Source organism: Typopeltis vanoorti, chromosome 12, assembly GCF_054136105.1.
Source record: "Typopeltis vanoorti isolate ZY-2024b chromosome 12, IOZ_Tvanoo_1.0, whole genome shotgun sequence".
Lineage (NCBI taxonomy): Eukaryota > Metazoa > Arthropoda > Arachnida > Uropygi > Thelyphonidae > Typopeltis > Typopeltis vanoorti.
Window position 1 is genome coordinate 137398018 of NC_143560.1, and position 17120 is coordinate 137415137.

The window sequence follows — 17120 nt, forward strand, 5'->3', positions numbered from 1 at the left end:
TTTTTTATTTTTATTAAAATTTACTGCTCTATCAGCTTTACTGATAGAGCAGTATAAAAGAAAGATTTGATAACTGATGAAATTCTTTCTCATGTGGATCAATGCAGATCTCATAAAAACCATACTCCAACAAAATATAGAGGTTCAGAAAATTATTAAAGACAAGATCAAAGAAGCAAAAGAAATATGGATGAATGAAAAATGTAAAGAAACAGAATTTCTACACGAAAAGCATGACAGTATTAATCTACACAAAAAACTGAAAGACTTCAGGTATATTTAAGAAAAAAACAACTATGTATCCTTCAAAACAATAAAAGGGTGAAATCACATCTGAAAAGTATGATAAAATTGAAGAATGGATGAAATATGTAGAAGAACTCTTTACTGATAACAGATAAAACCCAGAAAATACTTATGAACAGATGGAAGGTACATGCATTCTAAGATCAGAGGTAGAATATGCGATGAACTCAGCTAAAAATGGTAAAGCCTTAGGCTCTGATAGAATACCAGCAGAAATAGTAGTTATTAGAAGGCGACAACATTACTATATTAGTAAAGCTATTTAAATAAGATCTATGATATAGACATATTCCCTTAAGACTGGTTACAGTTAACCTTCATCATGCTATGTAAAAAAAATTCATTTCATTTGCTTCATCGACTTCAAGAAAGCATTTGACAAAGTCCAACACACTACAATGATTTAATTATTAAAAAGAAATGGATTAGATGGTAAAGATATAAGGATCATTGAAAACTTATATTGGAACCAAAAGGCATCTGCACCAGTTGATGACATTATTACAAAACCCATTAACATTAAATGAGGAGTAAGTTTCTCCTCGTAAATCTCTGTCGCCTCTCCTTTCTAACATATACTCAGAAGCCATATTTCAAAAAATCTTAAAAACGAAGAGAGAAAGTGATTAACGTGAATGGTGAAATCATCAATAACATCCGACATGTTGATGACTCAGCTCTCCTGGCTGATAATATTCAGGATCTTCAATATCTTCTCAAACTAGTGAAGGAAGAGAGCAAAAAAATGGAATTAAGAATAAATATCACCAAAACTAAATTCATAAGAAAAAAAGCAATTCTTAATTCAGCACTTTCTTTAAATGGGAAACAAACAGAAAGTGGGGTGCTTAAGGGTCAAAGCTGTATAACTGAGAGGAGACCTCCACACAGCCTTTAAAGGAATGCAGAGAAAGGACCAGGGCTTCTGACCTAATGTCCAATCCTCACCTTCTTGTGGTGCACCCTGTTGGGTATCTACTTGGATACTGAACGAATGAGGATGGACTGGCAATTTGAGATTTAGCCAACCAAATTGTATTCTTATTGGCTTAAACCAATATAGAAAATGATGGTACAACATGACAAAATTTCATGTCGGCTAGGGCGTCGCCTGGCTAAACAAGGCCCCCGTTGTTTTCACCAGGGAACCAGGGTGAACAGCGAAAAGTCAGCTACTGGAACAAATCTGAAAGCACACCCACACTCAACATCACCAGAGTTAAAGATCAGTACTATCAAAATAAGAAGCCTGAATGGCAAAGAAATGGAGCTAGCTGAGGAATTAGATAAGTACCAGATCGACATAATAGGGATGACTGAAACACAAAAGACAAAAACTGGTGAGATCTTTCTGAGCAATAAATACAAAATGCTATATTTAAGCAATAACAATCAAGGAAAAGAAGGAGTAGCCATAGTATTCAACATAAAATATGAGGCTAATCTTCTTGAATGGCAGTCAGTCTCAAGTAGAGTAATGTGGGCAAATATGAGAATGGGGAACTGGACAATGAGACTTATTTGTGCCTATGGTCCCACAGAAAGTTCTACGAAGGTAGAAGTGGAGGAAGTTTTTGAGGCTTTAGAAAAAGCAACTAACACAATGAAAAAAGAAAAGTTGGTCCTTGATGGGGATCTAAATAGCAGAGTAGGAAATGATTGTGAGACATACAACAATATTTTGGGAAAGTTTCGAGGAAAGAGCAAAGCTAATAATAATGGCAAATGCTTGTGGATTTCTGCTCAGGACATGGATTGGTTATTACTAACACCATGTTCCAACATAAAAATGTACACAAATTCACAAATGAGAGAAGAGGCAAGGAATAAGAAAAGTCTCATTGACTATGTTATTGTTGATAGTGATGTTTTCTCCCTGGAGCAGGACACCAGAGTGTACAAAGGGTTTGAAATTGGAAGTGATCACTATCTAGTCTTGAGCAGGTTAAAACTGAATTTCATATTGAAAAGAATAACACGTAAGAAAGTTTTAAAGCGAATAAAAGTTGAGCAGCTCTCAGATGTGAACTGCAGACTAAAATACACAAAGATTATTGAAGAAAAAATGAATGAGTTTGAGAACAGGAACCAAACCTTGGAGATTCAGTGACAAGCCCTGAAGAAAACATTGAATAATTCAACCAGAGAGGCATGTGGTGAAGTTGCATGCAAGGATAGAAAAATCAGAACTCTATGGTGGACAGAGGAAGTTAAAGAGACAGTGTAGGAAAAGAAGAAAGCATGTCAAAAGTTCCTGGTGAATAAGTCAGCTTGTGCTCTTAGAGAATACAGAGACAAATGCAAGAATGCTAAACACTGTGTAAAACTAGCTAAACAAAAGTCATGGGAGGACTTTGGCAAGAATATAGAAAATAAATATCAAGAAGGTGGCAAAGTATTCTGGAGGTTGTTGAAGAAGCTTAGGAATGGAGGAAAGAGTGCTGTAAAAGGAGTTAGAGATGATAAAGGTAACATGAAAACGGGAGAAAAAGATATCCTTGAAGTATGGAGTAATTACTTTGAAAAACTGCTAAATGAAACAAGCAGTGATGACAGCACAGTGGCAAAAAACACTGACCAGACATGCAGTCAGGAATATACATCCACACTTGAAGTAGAAAAAGCCATCAGAGGCTTGAAATGTTGAAAAGCAGCAGGAGATGATATCTGACCAGAAATGCTGAAGTATTACTATTACTATTATTACGGGCAACTCCAGGGAGTCATTAGACTCATCGAGGGAGGCCCCAAATCATATTCATCACAACTATTCGACATTCTTACAGTATCTATCATACCTCGCCTTAAACTCATTCACTGTCACAGCATCCACCACAGACTCAGGGAGCGCATTCCACTCATTCACTACTCTAAAAGTAAAGAACCCAGCTCTAACACCTTTACTAACCACACTTTTGCCCAGTTTACATGGATGTCCCCTAGTCCTCCCACAACCAGCCCTGTTCTCAAAAATATCTTCTGAATTAATTTTATAGAAACCCTTCAGTAATTTGAATGTCTCAATCATATCTCCCCTCCTCCACCTATCAACCAATTTTTGCAACCCACAAATCCTCAACCTGTTCTCATACGGTTCATTCCACTGACCTGCTATCATCTTGGTCACTCGCCTCTGGATCCTCTCCACCTCCTCCTCATTATGAAGGAAAGTGGTATTAAACATATCAAAATTTGAGATGCTGATGTCACAGCTCTTTGCTTTATGCGGACAATGTTATACTTCTAAATAAATCTGCTACAAGCTTGCAAGATTCTGTGACTAAATTGAATAACTGTTGTAATAGATATGGTATGAAGGTCAGGATTAAAAAGACAAAGACAATGAAAATAGGTCGAGTTTTTGAAAATGTCAACTGTGTTGTGAATGGAGAACCTGTGGAACAAGTAAAACACTTCAGCTACTTAGGCATGATTTTTACTGAAGATGGTAAATTAAATATAGAAATAGACAACAGAATCAGCAAAGCTGGTATGGTGGGAAGTCAATTGAATAAATTCATATGGAATAAGAGAAATTAGTCAGAACACTAAATTAGCTGTATACAAGACAGTGTTCAAACCAGTTTTAACTTATGGATCTGAGAGCTGGGTCAGAAATAAAACACATGACCAAAAACTAGAGACTGCAGATATGAGAGTCCTGAGAAAGATTATAGGCGTGAACAGGTGGCATCAATGGCAATATCAATATTAGGAAAGAACTTGCCATTGTCAGCATCAAGGAATGTGTTATCAGAGCTAATTTCAGGTGGTATGGTCACTTAAACAGAATGGGCGAAGAAAGATTAGCCAAACAAGTGTTCTCTGCCAGGTTTGCAACAAAATGACCAGAGGAAGACCAAGATATAGGTGGATTGATATGGTACAAAGTGCCTTAGACGATAGAAATATAAGATCTGATAATGTTGGAGTCTCGACAAGTAACAGACTGATTTGGAGGAAAATTGTAGATAGGAAGTTAGTAATGATGTAATTTTTTTCATGTAGTACTATCATATCCTGTACACCCTTTGAGGGTACATGGCAGGAATTTGATGATGACAAATAGAAAGAGTGACAATATTTAAATATCTCAGATGCTGGTTAAATGAAAAATGCAATCCAGAAATGGAAATAAAAGTTAGGATTGAAATGGCAAGAAAAATTTTTCTTCTGATGAAATCCACACTCTAACAACAATTTAAATTTAGAGCTTAGAGTACAAATGGTTAAATGCTATGTATGGTCTCTACTGCTGTATGGTACAGAAACTTAGCTCTCGAATACAACATTTATAAAAAAAAAAATAAAAAAAATTGAAGTCTTTGAGATATGACTATACAGACAAATGTTAAAAATCCCATGAACACCAAAAACATCTAATGAAGAAGTATTGGAACAAATGGGGAAATTACGTGAACTTCTAGATACCATAAAAAGAAGAAAAACTGCATATCTTGGTCACGTACTTGTATAATTAATTGTGAAGTATCTTATATTTTTTATTATGAAGATAATTCACAATTGATTATAAAAGGGAAGATAAATGGAAGAGGAGGACAAGGAAGATGAAGAAAATCTTGGCTGGCAGACATCGTCAGTGGACTGGCATGAGCTCTGAAGGAGCTCATGCCAGTCCACTCTTTACTTTTTTTTTTCTGTTATTTCTATTTAATTTTTATATAATCCAGAAACCCTGCTCTAGAGACCAAACATGGAACTTTTACAGTAAAAATTATAAATCAGTGAAACAGTGGTCTCACATGGGCGATGAAATTTACCTGCCGCCTAAAGGCAATCACAATATCTGTGCCCATAATGGGATTCAAACCTGCAACCTCCTGGTTGGAGAGCAGATAATAACTACTCAACCAACCATGGAATAGATGGCTATTACTTTCATTTTTAAAAAGTGATGACATGCTTAAAATTTTGAGCTAGGAGAATTTCAAGGTCATGCACTTCAGCATAAATATCTCTGTGTTAAATACCTCATTTGTATGAAGTTTAAGCTATGACCCATACCAACAATGGGACTTGCATTTCAAGCATATTAATTCATGATATGAATTATTCATAAACTGACTGAATCTCCAATTTGGTACAGTATGTATGCTGTAAAGGGGATACCTTTCTAGTTGGAAGAAACCAGTTCCACTAGGTGGCATGACCCTCACTGTCCAGTGATGCACTACAACTTTGCTCAATGAAAGCCAGGAGAATGAAATCATATTATAGAGATTCAAATTTGGATCCTCTCCATTGTTTTTTTAAGAGAAATGAGGTGAGAACAATGAGTTAATGGCTTGAGGATGATTTTTATCCCTGTTTTCTAAGAGGATAATATAAGCTCTTGTTTCCCTGCTTAGGTATATTCCAGATTAGTATGAAAGGTGTAAAGATGATATAGACTCAGCTTCATGAATATAACATAGTTAAAAAAACATGGCATTTCATTGGATATTTTCAATAATTTTGCACATATTGAAAGTTTCATGTTTTCACCATCCCTCCCAAAAAGTATGCATAATTAACACATTCAAGTAATAATTGGAAGTCTCCATTTTAAAAGATGAAGAAGCAAAGAGAGAAAGCTCAGTCACTTTTCCACTGGTTTGTCTTATACAGTTATTCCAAGAACATCATCCAGAAGATGCAATTTTCTCACAATCATTATTAATTCCTGATATGTACTCTCAAGGGATGTTCAGGCTTGCTACAACATTACACGATTAAGTTTACATTATTATTAATCTCCTACCAACAACTGTTCTGCAAATTAGTCTATTACTTGTCAGCACTTCGATATTGTTGTATTATCTAACATTTTGGTCTTCTAAGGCACTTTTGACTGAGTCAATCTACCCAAGATCTTGACATAAACACACCTGTTTTGCTACCTTTTTTTATCTCCCAGTCTGAAGTGGGCAATCCTTAGATTAGCACTGCTCACACATTCTTGAATGCTAACAATGTCAAGGTCCTTCCTAATGCCTTCATTTTTAATATGATTCTGCCATTGCTGTCACCTGCTCACTTTCCTAATTTTTCTCAGAATTATCATATCTATGATATCTAGTCTTGATCAAGTGCTTTATTTCTAATCCAACTCTCCGATCTATAACTTAAAACTGGTTTGAACACTGTCTTGTATAACGCTAGTTTCATTCTTTTGAGATATTCTAGAGATATTCTTTTGATAGATGACTGATGCTGATATTCTGAGACATGCTATTTTCTGATACAAAATCCTAACATCTGATACAGAGATTCAGTTTCCAACCCATACATTGAAAATTTCTCCGCCCTACTCAAGAGTCACAATATCTGAGTAGCTTACAGGCCTATCCTTACTGTCAATGGTCTCCTTATATCCCTAAAACACAGCAACCTTCCTTTTACAAATATCCAGGTGTATCAACTATGCAGAATACAGAAGAAAGAAAAAATATGGGCTTATACATCACGCATGCCCAAAAAATCACACCACCCACTAGGACAGTGATGGTGAACCTATGACACACGTGTCAGCACTGACACACTTGAGGGTTTCAGGTGACACACGTTGGATGTTGAAAAATATTGTTTTCATATTCTGATGAAAAAACTGCGATGAATCGTGTAAGATCGCTCTCAGTTAAGGCGAAGGTAGGTTTTGGCTTTGAGAATAAACTCAAAATATTTCAACGTGATTTAGAAAGTAACAATTTTAAGTATTCCCCAAGAGTGAAAATTTTTTTAACAAAACCAGCCCCCAAAATCGTGAACAACATATCAACCAATCTATCGAAGTTCTAAAGTCAGTAACTGAGCAGTTTTCTTCTAGATTTGAGCAATTTTGAATGTTGGAACAAACAATCCAATTCGTAAAGTATCCTGATGAAACAGAATTAATGGATCTTAAATTTAGATGGCTTTGAGTGGTTGGATTTAAAAGATCTAGAAATGCAACTAGCCGACTTCCAGTGTAATCCTATCTGGAAAAGAAAGTTTATTGCTCTTAGAAATGAATTAGAAGAACTCGAGCAGGAACATCTGCATGATACCGCGTGTAAAAATTCAGACTGTGAAATTCTAAGTGTGTGGAATAGCCTTCCCGAAAACTTTCATGCTCTTAAAATCTGTGCTAAAGCTCTTCTAACAATTTTCTCTTCTACATACTCTTGTGAAACTCTATTTTCTGCCTTAAATAACACCAAATCGAAAGGGAGAAATAGATTGAGCAATGATTTGAGCGTTGCCTGTGTAGCATTAAAATGTATACATTATAGAACTTCTATAAAGCAACTTTCTACCAGCACTCAGCAACAGAAAAGTCATTAAATGTAATGTAAGTTTGTAATTTCAGTTTATTAAATTAATTGTATAATATGAATTCATACAGTTTATATCAATATCCTATTAAATAAATAGACTAATATGATATGTACAAATCACCATCTATGATTATGTAGTTAAATTTATAATGCATGTATGCAAGTGGCACATCAACAACGTCAATATTTAAAAAAAAAAAAAAAAAGATGTTTGACACACCTGGGGAAAAAGGTTTGCCATCACTGCACTAGTACATACAGTGCAAGTTAACTATCATGTCCTAGAAAAGGACTTTAAAGTGAATAATAATTTATCTTAAATTTATTTGTGAAGGCAAAACTAACACATGTTTAGCTGGCAAACTACAGATTGCTCTCCCACTCTCCAATAAACATGGGTTGGAATTCCACTGATGCCACCATCATCAAATTTGTGATATGTACTCTCAGGGTGTGTACATGATAATTATGATAATACTACATGAAAAAGTTATGCCAGTACTAATTTCAGTTCAACAATTTTCCTCCAAATTAATCTGTTATCTGTTAAGACTCCAACATTATTAGATCTTATATTTCTGTCTATTAAGGTACTTTTTACTATATCAATCCACCTACATTGTGGTCATCCTCTGGGTATTTTTCCTGACTACTCTTGGCAAAGAACACTTGTTTTGCTCATCCTTCCTCTCCCATTCTGTTTAAGTGACCATACCACCTGAGATTAGCTTTAATAACACGTTCCTGAATACAATGGCAAGTTGTTTCCCCAATATCTTTGTTTTTAATGATACTGCCATTGATGCCATCTGTTCACTCCACTAGTCCTTCTCAGAACTCTCATATCAGACATCCCTAGTCTTTGATCAAGTGTTTTATTTCTAACCCAGCTCTCAGGTTCATAAGTTAAAATTGGTTTGAACCATCTTATATACAGCAAATTTAGTGTTTTGACTAATTTTTTTTATTCTATATTAATTTATTCAGCTGACTTCCTATCATAACAACTTTACTAATTCTGTTGTCTATTTCCATATTTAATTTACCATCTTCACTAAATATAGTATACGAAATAGTGAAATGGTTCATCATTCATAATACAGTTCATGTTTTCCATATTTCTGCCTATTTTCATTGTCTTTGTATTTTTATTGCTGATTTTCAAATCAAATTTATTACAACAGTTATTCAACTGAATCAGGGAACTTTGAAGACCTTTACTGAAAGCATAACATCATCTGCATGAAGTAAAGAGCTAAGATTAGCATTGCCAATTTTGATATCAATTTAATACCACTTTCCTTCATAATGTGATCCACATAGATAATGATAACAGTGGAGATAATGTGTACCCTTGTTGCACACCTGATTTAATATCAAACCATCTTCCTGTACTGTACCCTGTTCAATTCTAACTGCTGACATAAAGCTTATATAGAGCCTACGTATTGTTTGATATAATGTCCCATTTACACCAAATAACTGTATAGTTTTGAAGAGCTTTCCTCTTTGCACTTGTCATATGCCTTATCCAGATTAACAAAACTTAAATAGAAATCCTTGTTATATTCCCAAGATTTCTCAACTAATTGTTTTAAAGTGAAAATCTGATCTTTACAGAATCTGTTTGGCCAGAATCCAGCTTGTTCTTTGCCAAGCTTCCTTTCCACATTTTTTGTTAGCTGTTTCTCAAGTATACTTGCATAAATCTTACCAGCAACACTCAACAGGGAAATATCTCTGTAATTCTCACATTCAGTTTTATTTCCCTTTTTATAGATGGGTACTATGAGAGCTCTGCTCCAATCATCTGGAATTCAACCCTCTGAGGAGACCTTCTGAATTATGCAGTGCAGCCACTGTAAAGCTTTTATATCTCCATATTTGAGCATTTCTGGCTGAATATCATCAACTCCAGCTGTCTTTCCATGTTTCAGGTTTTTCTACTTCAAGTATGTATTATGTATTCATGACTGCATTCCTATTTGGAGTTTTCTACCATTATGCCAACACTGCTTGTTTCATTTAGCAGAGTTTCAAAGTAACTACTCCAGATATCTAGAATATCTATCTTCAGTTGGCACCTTCCTGATATTTTCTATGTCCCGTGACTTTTGTTTAGCTAGTTTTAGAAAGTGCATATCTTTCTTATATTTTTCTCTGTATTCTCTATGAATACAAGCTGACTTACTCGCCAGGAACTTTCAATATGCTTTCTTCTTTTCCTTTACTGCCTCTTTAACTTCTTAATTCCACCATGGAGTTATGATCTTTCTATCCATACAGATTATCTCTCTATATGCCTCTCTGACTGAATCAATTTCTTTTTCTTTTCTTTCATACTTATACCGTGATCAGAATACATCATAAAAATTATGGAAACAACTACTGTGTTAGAGTAAAAATTTAGTTTAATATAAACCAAAATAAGCACTCGATATTTCGACCTTCACATTAAGGTCATCATCTGGAGTATACACTTATATACAAAGAAACAAGCTGCACCACGTTTCACACAACATGCTAAAGTTACAGACCAACTGTTACAACTACTGGCCTGACCTCTGGTGGCAAAAAAACCTTACTACATCAAAGCTAGAGTCCTATTATTATTATCTGTTAGGTTACAAAATTAAATTAAGCTGGAGAGCAACATGTTTATAAAAAAAGGAAAAAATTATTAAATAATAAATAAAAAAAATTACTTATATAAGTATATACATATAAATTACAACCAACTGGTATGGATAGTAGCCAATAAAAGCTGAAAAACTTCTTAGAGTCCTAAAGTCAGGGTTTGCTGGAAACTAGGTGGGCTGAATGTGTGCCATCCAAATTCTTCAGAGTTTTATGCCACCATTATTGTTAAGATTAGGGTGGTTGATCAAAATTTCCTTAGTTTAAGTTTAAGTTTAAATTTAAGCAAGTACTTTTCCAATCAGTTTGGTGTAGGGTGTTAAGAGCGTGATCTGAGAGGCATGCTTAACCAAAATTGTTAAATTTAACGTGTCGTTTTTTTAGGGATAGGGATTGTACATTCAATTTCCCAAATATAAGGTAAGTTACAGGTGCAATAAACTCTAGGATGTGCCAATGGGGAGAGAGGATCCTTAGAGGAGTTGAATATGTTTTTTAATTCTAAATGTGGTTTAAAAGTGGCATTAAGATTATAATGGTGTAGGATTCTATTAATTTTTTCTGATAACCCTTTAATGTATGGGATAGCTATGGTTTTACTGTAATCTATATTATTTTTGATGAAGTTTTATGAAGAACTTTATTAATAGTATTTTTGTTATAGCCATTATTTATAAATGTATTGCTAATAATTTTTAATTCTTGTTTAAGAGCTTGTTCATTAGAGCAAATTGTTATAGCTCTGTTTTTGAGTGCTAATGACTCCAAATTTTTGTGAAGGGCGGTGATATGAGTTAGCATATATATATATATATATATATATATATATATATATATATATATATATATATATATATATATATATATATATATAGACAGGTATGTGTAGGTTTGCGGTCAACAGTGAAGGATAGACAGCCTGAGGGGAGTATCCAGGAAAGGGAGCGAGTTCTGATTTTCAATTTCAAACTGAAATTGAAAATCAGAAATGTATGAGCTCAAGTTGTTTATTCAGGTGGCTAAGGAATGTGTTTAACTTTTCTCGACCATGTGGTCAGATAACGAATCAATGTTTTCTTCAGGATTTGCTACTGAATTTCTAAGGTTTGGTTCTTGTTTTCAAACTCTTTCATTTTTTCTTCAACGATGTTTGTGTATCTGCGTCTACAGTTCACTTCTGAAAGCTGCTAAACTTTGCTAAAATTTGTTTGAAAACTTTACTACACTCTTCTTTACAACATGAAATTCAATTTTATCCTGCTCAATGCCATGATGTTTACAAATGTTTTAGGTGAATGAATTTTTATGCTGAGCATGCTGTCACTATCATGCTTTTCAGAGGTCTTAAATGGCTTGAAAAAGTTACATGTATGGTATTTAGAATAGAGTTCCTGGCTTATCTAATCATTAGCCTGTCCACAGTACTAAAGTATGCTATAACATTTTTTTACAGAATGACAGAGAACTTTGAAAACTGAAATGCTATTATATTTTTTCCCAAATATCTACAATTTGCACTAGTTTTATTCAGGATTTGTTAAAAACAAGAACCAAACCTTAGAAATTCAGTAGCAAATCCTGAAGAAAACATTGAATAATTACATGACCCCACCATTACTCCCCCACCCAAAGAGTCCAAGATCTCATTGTGGGCGGTCACTCCACTCAATCTACTCTCCACTACTTAATTCATCATCTACACTAAAAGGACAAACCACCATCAACAAACGTCACCATCCACCAATAGTGATTTATGTTTGTAAATTATATCACTACTCATCACTTTTTATCACATATCATTAAAATTCTTCATCCCATAGTCCAAAAAAAAAAAATAAATAAATAAAAAAATAGAGTAGATATATTCCTAACAGAGATCTTCCACTCAGTCCTTGATAGACTCTTTGCCAAGATCTGTAAGTGAAGCACCTCTCCATTTTTTATATTGTCTATCCAGTTAAGTCTGCTCTTTTTCTAACTTGGCTGCTGACAGATTGGACTGGAAAGCTACTATTTGGGATAACCTAGTCCCAACCCACCTTAGGTGGATGGTGATGAGTAGTAGTAGGACAATACATGTACAGTAGTCCTCCCTTATCTACGGGGGATAGGTTCCAAGACAACCCACAGATAAATGAAACTGAAGATAGTACTGAACCCTATATATACTATGTTTTTTCTTATACCTATGATAAAGTTTAATTTTTAAATTAGGCACAGTAAGAGATTAACAACTAAAAATATCTGCAATTCTCCCACATCTCTCTATCTATACATATCCAACCCCTCCCCTTCCCTCATTTTAGTCATACTTCAGCAGTAATATAAATGATTATCACCATACGTTGCTCGATAAGAAGACAACCAGGAACACCCCAAAAAGGTATGTCCAAAATTATTCCTTCCTTATATTCTTCATGTATCTGTCGTTAAAACATCAGTAATGCCCTAAAAATTGAGTAAAAAGTCATAAAAATTACAATAAGGGGGACCGGAAATTAATCAATTATTTGAACTACATTTTTAATATAAATTTTATTAAAGAAAAAATTAACATTATTCAATTACCGTATTTGCTGGCGTATAAGACGCACTTTTTTTCTTTGAAAATAGGTCTGAAAAACAGGGTACGTCTTATATGCCGATACTCAGTTTTTTATTATTTTCATTTCTGGAAATTTTCTCTGTTCCGAGTTATGAGATTTCTTTATTGCTTCCTTGCATTGTGTGTGTGAGAGCATTCCAGTTACATAGAGCAGGGTTTCTCAAACTTCACACATCTGCGTTCATATGATTGGTGTGATATTAACAAAAGATCGTGCTACTAAATGACAAAGACAAGCCGACAATTGAGTTGAAATGATAATTCTCTTCAACCAAATTCCCTATATAATATCTGAAACACATTCACTATATATTTCTTCATTTTAATACGTTCACTCAAACAAAACCATATGTTGCACCGGCAACATATGGTTTTGCTCGAGTCATACAGCATTTTCTGTGGGAGGGGGACATGCGATTCATTAGTTAGTGCCGTTTTTATCCCAGTTGTCTCTAATTGCATTGTTTGTTGAGAAACATATTGCACAGCCTGCAGATGTCTCTATACTTTATTCAGTGATACAATAGGAACGTTTTACGATCTCGAACTTCATGGATACATTTAATTTTATTCTATGCATTAATAATGCATAGCCGAAAATGGCCACGGACCCCCTGAAGACCTCTCACGTACTCCCGGAGGTACACGTATCTCACTTTGAGAAACAATGACGTAGAGTTCAGTGGATGCGCATGTGCTGTCATCGACGATCACAGCTGTGTCCTGTTCGTTTAAACTTTCCAATTGTTGTCGCAGTTGTGAATGGTGATAAATTTCTGCCGTTAAATTTTCTCTAAATTTCTTGGCAAATTATGGCTGAAAAAAACATCAGCATTGTTACAATATTGCATACAAGCTACGTGTGATTGCGTATGCTAAAGAACATGGAAACAGGGCATTTCGGACCACCCAAACTGAGAAAATGATAAGAACTTGGCGGAATCAGGAAGAGGATTTAAAAAAAGCAACTCACAGTAAATATAACCTACGAAGTGGAACAGCAAAATGGCCAGAACTTGAGGCAGAACTGAATACTTGGATTTTAGACACAGAAAAGCGGGACTTTCAGTGTCTACAAAAATGATTATTCATCGAGCAAAAGCGATAGCCACTAACAGACGGATCGCCAACTTTACTGGATCAACATCATGGTGTTCAAAATTCGTGAAGAGAAACCAGCTATGTATGCAAACTAAGACAAAAATATCACAAAAGATGCCATCTGAATATGAAGAAAAAAATGACTGAATTTCATCAATCATTTTTTTCTTCATATTCAGATGCCATCTTTTGTGATATTTTTGTCTTAGTTTGCATACATAAGTTCATGCAAAAGAAAACAAGAAAATTTTGAACTTGCGCAAATAGGAAACATGGACGAGATTCTGCTGACTTTTGATGTGCCCTCAAACAAAACTGTAGATTCCAAGGGCACTAAAAGTGTTACTATTAAAACTTCGGGGCACAAAAGAACTCACTACATGGTTGTTTTATCCTGCTGTGCTGATGGGACAAAATTGCTGCCACTATTGTTTTTTAAAAGGAAGATGCTACCCAAAGAAAAACTGCTTAAAGGAGTGTTTGTACATGTTCATGCAAAAGGCTGGATGGATGGAGGAGGAATGAAGCTATAGATAGATAAAATTTGGTCTGGGTACTCTGATGGACTGTTGGAGAAGCCTGCCATGCTAGTATGGGATCAGTTTCGTTCTCATAAAACAGACGATGTTACAAATAAACTCAAGGAATTGAAAACTCAGTTAGCTGTAATTCCAGGAGGTCTAACTAGTCAGCTTCAACCTTTAGATGACTGTATTAATAAACCATTTAAGGGATTTATGAAAGAGAAGTGGAATAGCTGGATGCAGTCTTCAGATTTTGAGGTTACGCCATCAGGAAGAGGCTTAGCATTTCGCAAGTTTGTGAGTGGATCAAAGCTTCATAGGATGCTGTGAAAACTGAGACAGTGGTTAAATCATTTAAGAAGTGTGGAATTAGTAATGCAATGGTACAGAAGACAATTTGTTGTATGAGGACTCAGATTCTGATTCACAAGAGGTTTCAAGTGTTTCTTCATTTAGATCTGGAGATGAATTTCTGGGTTTTGACGATTAAAAGGTGGGTACTCTTTCCTAGTTAGATTAGGCATTTGTTGAAACTAGACCTACTTATTACTTTATATTTGAAATACTGTAAATTCATTATAATATTCAGTGATAAAGTTTTTTTCCTAAAAAATGTGTACAAAAAAAGGGGGTGCATCCTATACGCTGGAAAATACAGTATACAATCGCCACCGTTAATTATAATCTTATTCCAACGATCTACTAAGTTTAGAATTCCTTTTTTGAAAAAAGTTTTTTCTTTGGAGGCAAAAAATGATATCAAACTTCTTTGTACATCATCTTGCGAACGGAAGGTTTTATTTCTTATGCTGTGTTCTAAGGACCTGAATAAGTGATAGTCACTAGGGACAATATCCAGCAAATATGGAGGATCTGGTAAAAGTACCCATCCTAACTGCCTAATTTTTTCTTGAGTCATTCTTGCAGAATGTGGTTTTGCATTATCTTGCTGCAAAATTACCTCTTTTCGACTGACAAGCGTTTTCTTAGATTTAATTGTGTATTTTAGTATATTATTGTAGTTTTTTAATGTAGTTATTGTATACTAAAGCATTATATAACATAATTGCAGAAATACTATTAGTTTTCACTACTCTTAAAAATGGCACCAAAACCTCGTTGTAAAAAGGCAGTGACTAAAGCTAAAGTTGTTGCTACTGAGGAGAGCATGTGTCCTGACGAACAAAAGCACTGCTGCATTGATGATAATAATTTATCTGATGATATGTTGACATTAGAAATAGCTCGATTAAAAGAAATTATTAGAAAATCAACAAGGGAATTGGAAAAACGTTTGACTAAACTTAGACATGATAAGAAAAATGATCAGAACAAGAACAGGCAGGAAAATAATGAACTTGGTAATCAAAATATTAATAACAACAAGGTAAGTCAGTTAATATCTAAGAAAAAAGAGATAATATGGTATGATGACTAAATTTTAAAATTTGCAATTGCTGAGGAATCACTAATTCTAGTTTCCTGGGAAGGAAAATTAAAAATATGACAAACATAATTGAAAACCAAAAAAAAAAAAAAAAAATGTACCAGGAGAAATGGTAGTTCTGGTAGGTACTAATAATTTAAGTGGTGACAAATATAGTATAAGAGAAGATATAAAAGGTCTGCTAGAAGTGAGAAAGAAATGTGAGAAACCAAAAATTGTAGGATTACTATTACTATGCAGATATAATAGTACTGAATCAAGAAGGAGGGCGATGATAGCAAATGATTTCACACGCAGGCTATACAGAAGATATGGATGCGAGTTTTTAGATGTTGGGGTGTGTTTGATGGCAGAATAGATTTGTATAAGAATGATGGCCTGCACTTAAATTCATTTGGGATCAGAAACTTGAAGAAATTACTTCTTGATATGAGACCTAATGCAGAGAGTCAGGGAAACTACATCATCAAAGCAGGAATGGGAAGAAATGTGTGTGAAAGTTCAGATATGGTATGCAAACGTGATAAAGATATGAATGCCTTTGAACATGGTTATGTCTTTGGCAAAGGAGTGGAAAAATTAACTTTGGGTTCAGACTTTAAAGTTATCTGGGGAGGGAAAAGAGAAAATTCTAGAACAAGACCAAATAGATTGTATATCTAATTATAAGAATAGGCTAGGTCGTAATTTAGTATGTCTATACACAAATGCCAGGAGCATTAAAACAAAAGGGTTGAGTTTGTTGCTTTATTGAATACGATGTGGCCGAAGACTGTTGGCATTAGTGAAATCTGACTATCAGAATCAGATATAGAAAGTGAGATCAAGCGTAACAGATATACTATTTTTAGGAATGACAGAAGATGAGGAGTACTAGTAATGATATCAGATGATTTAAGTCCAGTTAGGGTAGAAATACAAGAAAACGATGATGGTAACAATAACCGATGTAGAGGTGAGTTTGAGTCTATCTGGTGTGAAGTGGAGGTTAACAGAATGAAATATATGGTGGGGTGTTGTGACAGACCTGGTGGCTCAGTTGTAGGGGACGAAGAAATACATTGCTAATTTAGCCTTATGAGTACCAAGCGAATGATCATTATGGGTGACTTTAATTTTCCAAACATTGATTGGGTAGAAGAGAAATCTCATGATAAGAAAAAAAGAGGAATTTATTGAACTGT

The 17120-nt window shown here is 34.6% G+C and overlaps 1 protein-coding gene across 5 annotated transcripts in view; it reads right to left on the reverse strand.

Moving 5' to 3' along the window:
- The window catches only part of LOC150101248 (uncharacterized), a 392942-nt gene that overhangs the window by 55446 nt on the left and 320376 nt on the right, over positions 1-17120 (reverse strand). The window lies entirely within an intron of this gene.